The sequence below is a fragment of the Suricata suricatta genome, chromosome 12, assembly GCF_006229205.1.
Source record: "Suricata suricatta isolate VVHF042 chromosome 12, meerkat_22Aug2017_6uvM2_HiC, whole genome shotgun sequence".
In the NCBI taxonomy this organism is placed as follows: Eukaryota; Metazoa; Chordata; class Mammalia; order Carnivora; family Herpestidae; genus Suricata; species Suricata suricatta.
Genome location: NC_043711.1, coordinates 52,764,986 through 52,772,814, shown reverse-complemented (window position 1 = coordinate 52,772,814; position 7,829 = coordinate 52,764,986). Strand labels below are relative to the sequence as shown.

At 37.9% G+C, this 7,829-nt stretch overlaps 2 pseudogenes; both read left to right on the top strand.

Annotated features, from left to right (window-relative positions):
- Positions 1-191: 191 nt before the first annotated feature.
- LOC115274474 lies at positions 192-1,135 on the top strand (annotated as a pseudogene).
- Positions 1,136-7,262: 6,127 nt separating this feature from the next.
- On the top strand, positions 7,263-7,616 carry LOC115273008 (annotated as a pseudogene).
- Positions 7,617-7,829: the final 213 nt, after the last annotated feature.

Sequence of the window (7,829 nt, the reverse complement as noted above, 5' to 3'; positions counted from 1 at the left end):
GGTTAAGCATTGGACTTCCACTCGGGTCATGATCTCACAGTTTGTGAGTTTGAGCCCTGAGTTGGGCTCTGTGCTGACAGCTCAGAGCCTGGAGCCTGCCTCAGATCCTGGGTCTCCCTCTCTCTCTGTCCCTCCCCAGCTCATGCTCTGCCTCTCTCTGTATCAAAAATAAATAAAACATTAAAAAAATCTTTGAAATTGCCAGTGCTCACCGTAAGCCTTTGGTCATAGTTGCTGAAGATGTTGATGGAGAAGCTCTGAGTACACTCGTTTTGAATAGGCTCACAGTTGGCCTTCAGGTCGTAGCCATCAAAGCTCCAGGCTTTGGTGACAATAGAAAGAACCAGCATAAAGATATAGCTATTGCTACTGGTGGTGCAGTGTTCGGAGAAGAAGGGTTGACTCTAAATCTTGAAGATGTTCAGCCTCACGACGTAGGAAAAGTTGGAGAGGTCATTGTGACCAAAGATGATGCCATGCTCTTAAAAGGAAAAGGTGACAAGGCTCAAATTGAAAAGCGTATCCAAGAAATCATTGAGCAGTTAGATATCACAACTAGGGAGTATGAAAAGGAAAAGCTGGATGAACATCTGGCAGAACTCTCAGATGGAGCAGCTGTGCTGAAGTTTGGTGGCACAAGTGATGATGAAGTGAATGAAAAGAAAGACAGAGTTACAGATACCCTCAATGCTACCCGAGCTGCTGTTGAAGAAGGCATTGTTGTGGGAGGGGGTTGTGTGCTGCTTCGGGGCATCCCAGCCTTGGATTCAGTAACTCCAGCTAAGGAAGATAAAAAAAATTGGTATAGAAATCACTAAGAGAACACTCAAAATTCCTGCAATGACCATTGCTAAGAATGCAGGTGTTGAAGGATCATTGATAGTTGAGAAAATTATGCAGTTCCTCAGAAGCTGGTTATGACACTATGCTTGGAGATTTTGTGAATATGGTAGAAAAGGGGACCGTTGATCCAACTAAGGTTGTAAGAACCGCTTTATTGGATGCTGCTGGAGTGGCTTCTCTGTTAACTACAGCAGAAGTTGTAGTCACCGACCTTCCTACGGAGGAGAAGGACCCTGGAATGGGCAGAACGGGCGGAACGGGTGGAATGGGAGGTGGCATGTTTAATTCCTAGGATAGTGCTTGACCGTTATGAATGAGCTGTGAGAGGAAGCTCAAGGCAGTGCACCCCAACAGTAACTTCAGAGAAGTCAGTTGAAGGAAATGACTGAAGAAAAGGCTGGCTGATGTTTAAGAAAATCACTACAACCATCAGTTACTGGTTTCAGTTGACAACATAAATGGTTCACTGCCATCATTGTCCATGCCTACAGATAATTTATTTTGTATTTTTGAATAAAAATGCATTTGTATATTCTTGATAACTGAATGCAAGAGCCATGTACCAATATACTGCTTTCAACTTAAATCCCTGAGACATTTTTACTACTATTCTGTGAAAAATCAGGATTTTGGTGCTTGCCATCACCAGATGAAAAGTTAAGCAGCAGCCTTTCTGTGGAGAGTAAGAATAATTGTGTACAGAATAGAGAAATATCCAATTATGTGGCAACCTTTGTGTAATAAAAATTTGTTCAAAGTTAAAAAAATTGCTTCTGTACTAGATGGCATTCAAATAATCTTTTACATTTATTTGTGTGACTATTTTATTAAGGTCTGGCTCCTCTTTTAGGCTGTGAGCTTTATGAGGCCAGTGACTGCATATGTTTTGTTCACAAATTAATCCTGTTTCCACAGGAGCCTGCATATGTTCAAACCCATTTAATAGGTGTGGCTTTCTGTATATTAATTATACTTCAGTAAAGGTTTTAAAAAATAAAAATGAAAAAAAGCCTTGAAAGTAGCGGGATCATATGAAAGGCTCAAGAATATATATACAATATATATTTTTGAGTAGGCCCCATATTCACCCAGCATGGAGCCCCATGTGGGGCTCAGACACACAACCCTGAGATCAAGACTTGAGCCTCTCAGATCAAGAGTCAGATGCTTAACCAACTGAGCCACCCAGGCACCCCAAGAATATTTTTAGATAAATACATATAGAAGTAAAAAAATATGAAAGGCTGAAAAAGACATATATTTAAAATGAGTCAGGAATTTTAAGGAAGAAATGCTGGGAAGTAGATGAGTTATCAGGTTCTGCAAGTTACAAGATCAAGGCATGTAGCTCAGAGAAATAATCCAAAGGAGGTGACACGGCTCAGAGCTTCTCAGACAGGAGTGGACTGACTACAGGCAAGAGCAGCTCTTGGATTCTCATGTGGAAGCAGAAAGGTAGAAAATCCCTTCCTTACCTTGCTGACTTCATGATGTAACTAGTCCAAGGTCATACTGTAAATGGTAAGATTGTAATGTGGGATAAATGCAAATGAGAAATGATGTTTGTGCCTTTGAGAACTAGGAATTTTGGGAATTTTGAGAAGTATTCATTCTTGGTCAATTATATGTCCTACAAATATCTCCTCCTGGTTTGCAACTTGGTTTTTCTTTTACCCCATTTATGCTATCTTTTTCCAACTTTTAAACATTATAGAAAATTTGAAATATAAACAAAAGCAGAAAGGATGGTGTAATATCAGAAAGAAAGAAAGAAAGAAAGAAAGAAAGAAAGAAAGAAAGAAAGAAAGGAAGAAAGAAATGGAGAAAATATAATGAAAACCCTTAGGTCTTCTTTTTTTTTTTTTTTTTTTAGGGACAGAGAAAGGGAGAGCACTTGCTCATACACATGAGTTGGGGAGGGGCAGAGAGAGAGAATCTTAAGCAGGCTCCCCGCTCAGCTTGGAGCCTGATGCGGGGCTTTGTCTCATGACTGTGAGATCTTGCCCTAAACCAAAATCAAGAGTCAGATGCTTAACTGAGCCACCCAGGCACCCTGAAAACCCTTGGTTCTAATTGGAATTTGAATTATCAGTATAAACTCCTATGTATTTTAATAGGATATTTTTTTGTTTTTTGATAAAGAATGCCTCTAAAAAATTACAAACCCAAGAGTAATGAATTTCTCTAGCACCTGGACTGTGGTCTGTACAAAACCATTTTTACTAAAGGGACCCAAGGCTTCTTGGTGAAATGATTGACTTCAAGTCTGGGGCAGGAAAGGTAGATAAACTTGGAACTTCTTATACAAAGAAGTGTGAACGCTATCCTATCAAATACTATGAGGGTCATGTCAAAGGACCCAGAAACAAAAATAAATAGACTTCTATATACCAGAGACAGGACAGTTTGATCGTCAATAAGGATTAAAAAATGTAAGACACTAAAATACATTAAATATGTTTAAGTCTATGAATTCATAAGAATACAAAAATAACTCTTTAGTCACTTGGATAGTGCTAGGAAACAAAGTAAATGATGCAAACCAAAACTGTCTCAAACACTTGCTTGGGATATCTGGACACCCTTTAAATTTTTTTAATGTTTATTTATTTTTGAGAAACACAGAGTGTGAGCAAAAGGGGCAGAGAGAAAGGAGACAGAGAATCTGAAGCAGGCTCCAGGCTCTGAGCTGTCAGCACAGAGCCTGACACACGGTTCAAACTTACCAACTATGAGATCACGACCTGAGCTGAAGTCGGACACTTAACTGACTGAGCCACCCACGCACCCCTGTGGACATCTTTTTAAAAGGCATATCAGTCAATCACAATGTAGGTACTTTACTTGGACCAGATTCAAACAGACAAATTGGAAATATATAAAACAATCCAGAAAATATGACCATTTGATACTTGAGGATATATGTAATTAATGTTAAACTTTTGGGTGTGATATTGTGATTATGTTTAAAAGGAAAAATTTCTATATTGAATGGAAACACTGACTTTTTACTGAGGAAGTAATCTATTTATTTATTTATCTACTTATTTATTTTGAGAGAGAAAGAGGAAGCATGGGAGAGGCAGAGAGAGAGGAGAGAGTGAGAATTCCAAGCAGGATCTGCACTGCCAGCGTGGGGACCGATGCAGGGCTTGAACTCATGAACCATGAGATCATGACCTGAGCCAAAGTTGGACACTTAACAGACTGAGCCACTCAGGTGCCCCTGATAAAGTAGTTTATTAATGATACTTGTTTCAGCATAAGACGGGAGAGTAGTGGGGATACATGAGGTGAGATTAGCCAGGAACTGATGATTTTTGAAGCAGGGTGATGAGTACGAAGCTGATACACTGCCCCTTTCTTCTTTGGTTTGTATAATAAAAAGCTTAAAAGTTGGAGAAAGATACCACGAACAGGGTACAAAACAAGCTGCAAGCTGGGAGAAGGTATTTGTAGTATATATAACTGGCAAATGATTAATATACAGAATATCAAATGGACTCCTAATAACAAAACTACGAACAATCCAATAGCAAAATGGGCAAAAGATATGAACAGACTATTCAGAGAAAAAAGAAACAAGGATCTTAAATGTGCATTTGAAGATTTATTTATCCTCATTATTAATCAAAGAAATACAAAGTCAAAAATAAAATAAGTACAATTTCCTCACCAGATTGAAGAAAGTTTTAAACTTAGATCATAGTGTTGGCTAGAATGAAAACTCTTACACACTGTAAGTGTAGGAGGTAAATTTATAGAACCATTTGGAAAACAATTTAGTATAAACTAATATAAATAAACATAGGCATAACCTAGGAATAAGCAAATTCTCTCAATGGTATATGCCCTAGAGAAAATATTACCCATGTGACCAGGAAACGGCTAGAGTAATATTCAGAGGAGACTTGTTACATGCACATGGTCAGAAGTCTGGATAAAGACATTTTGTTATGGTCATATGATGCCATTCCATGGAAGTACTGATGAACTACAGCTTCATGTATCAAGGATATTCTCAAAATAGAAGACTTAGGAGAGGAACCAATCACCAAAAATGAATATAGAATTATCTCCAGCAATCTTGAAAAGGCGAAGCAAAACTGGAGACATCAGAATTCCAGACTTCAAGCCATATTACAAAGCTGTAGTCATCAAAACAAGATGGTGCTGACACAGAAACAGACCCTTAGATCAGTGGAACAGAATAGAAAACTCAGAAATTGACCCACAACTATAGGGTCAACTAATCTTTGACAAAGCAGGAAAGAATATCCAATAGAAAAAAATGGTGCTGGGAAAACTGGATGGCAACATGCAGAAAAATGAACCTGGACCACTCCTTAAACCACCCACAAAAAATAAGTTCAAAATGGATGAAAGACCTAAATGGGAGACAGGAAACCATCAAAATCCTAGAGGAGAACACAGGCAGCGACCTTTTGACTTTGGCCAGAGCAACTTCTTACTAGACACGTCACCAGAGGCAAGGGAAACAAAAGCAAAAATGAACTCCTGGGACCTCACCAAGAATTCTCCACATATATAAGCTGTGAAGGGAACTAAATATCTTAATGACATATTCATATACATATGTGGCAACAACTTTAAAATGAAAAGCAAGCAAATAATTATAATAATCAAGATAGGAATTCATTTGAGAGAAGGTTTTTGGTTTTGGGGTTTTCTTTGTTTTTGTATTTTGATTCAATGCATTTACAGAAAGATACATAGGGGCTTCAAATATATGAATGGACTCCCATTTTTTTATAAGCTGAGAGGTGGTTTTAATAGGGTTAATTCTATTTAATATGATTATTATTATTTAACATATTATTTCCCAAATTAAGAGGTAAAAATGGAAACAGAGATCCCTTGGAATTTATTTTGGAACATTTGTAAGGACATCACAAAATTGATATTTCTCATGAGATACTATGGCCTAACAAAGCATTATATGGTTAGTCTAAAAAGTTTACCTTTCATATGCAAGTAGTGGCTCTTCTGGTAATTTAACAGACTAGAAATACAGAAGAATTTTCCGCTCCTAATATTTTATCAGCCATGTATAAAGCAACCTTTTAAAAAATGCAGAACAGCTTACAAAATAGTGGGAAATTCCCAGGGGGTTAAAATGAAGAGGGATCTGAAACTGAGAAGCCGGGGTTCCTCTTGAGTCATTTACTGAACCTGGAAACGTGGATCTCAACAGCTATGCAGAGACCGGAGACAGTATTATGAACCCACACAAGGCAGAAAGGAAGAAGAGGGACCCCTACATAAGCGGGTCTTCAGTAGGACCGATGTCTTTAGCAAAAATTTGAGTTAGGAGAATCTGGTAAAGGATTTTAACAAGGAAATTACTCAGCCACTTTGTTGGCTTCTTTTTGGGAACCAAATCTTGCTTTCATGTTGGCTTGGAGTTCAAATTTATCCCCATATGCAGTGTCCAGAAAAATCTAAATAACAGATGAATCTGAAAATTCCCCAGACTCTTCCATATATTGGAGGAAGAAAATTTAAATGTTCTCTGGATAAATATATCTCAACTAGGATGTTCAGTTTCCCTATTAATTAAAAGTTGCCAAATATAAAACTATAACTTAAATTTTAAAAATGCTAAAAATAGCCCTTAAGAACTAAAGTGGTATTATATTTGCATGAATATCAGATATTGTTTATTAGGCAGAGTAAAACATTTTTAAATGCCTAAGGACACATAAAAATTAAAAAAACATGAACGAAATATGTAATTATAAAATACTACCAGGCAGATTAAAAAAAAACAAGTAAAACTCTAAGAAAAAAACAAATAAACTAAATATAATACACTATTAATGGATGTGTGAAACAGCAGTTTACACACAGCTGAAGAGAGAATTGGTAGACTAGAATATTGGACTGAAAAGATTGTTCAGGGTGTAGTTCACAGGCTGTAGAGATGGAAAATATGAAAAATATTAGGGGTTATAGAGAATAAAACAATAAGGTTTAATAAATGCTGAACTGGAACTTCACAAATCATGAGTAGGGAAAAAGACAAGTATTTGAGGCAATGAAGACATAGAACTTCCCAGAGAGGATAATCACATACAAAGGTTGAGGCTTAATAAGAAACATATAGTGATAGCACATTAAGACACAATATGAACATAGAAAAGGAATGTGGGTACATTTTAGCAAAAAATACAGAATCTCTTAATACAAGAAATTAAAACTACCAAGAGTGGAGGGAATTTTCCTGAAAAGAAAAAGGAACAATCTTTCCTAAAAATAAATTTCATGAAGACAACATAATTCTCAAAAAAGTACCAAAATTATTTACAATGTGCTTTATAGCCATATATATATATATTAAGATTTCCGGGGAGGGGCGGATCTTCCAGGAGAGGGGGTGCGCGGGATCGGAAGGTCGCTTGTAGGGTCTCTTGCTCCTTGCTGCTCAGGAGATGTCTTCACTTTCAGAGTATGCCTTGTGCATGAGTCGCCTCAGTGCCCGGCTCTTTGGCGGAGTTGCCAGGCCCACTGATTCCAAATCCATGAAAGTGGTGAAGCTCTTCAGTGAGCAGCCTTTAGCCAAGAGAAAGGAGACTTATGACTGGTATCCAAATCACAACACTTACTTCGCACTCATGGGGACGCTGCGTTTCTTTGGCCTCTACAGAGAGGAGCGTCAGGACTTCAAGGATGAGCAGATGCATCTAAAGAAGCTTCGTGGCAAGGGGAAGCCAAGGAAAGGAGAAGGGAAAAGGGCAGCAAAAAAGAAATAGTGTCAGTCCCCCAGGAGAAAAAACTTCTGTCTCAGCAACTGACAGCAGAAGAAGGTGTATCCATCTTTCCACATCTGGCAGTAGTGAAAGCTTCCTAAACTGAAGATTATTTGGAGGAACTTCAATCATTTCCATGTCGAAGTCCAATCCACTTGAATTGTGCCTGGTTTCTTGGATGTGTTCTGATTCTGCAAAGCTGTTTTGGCCTTGATT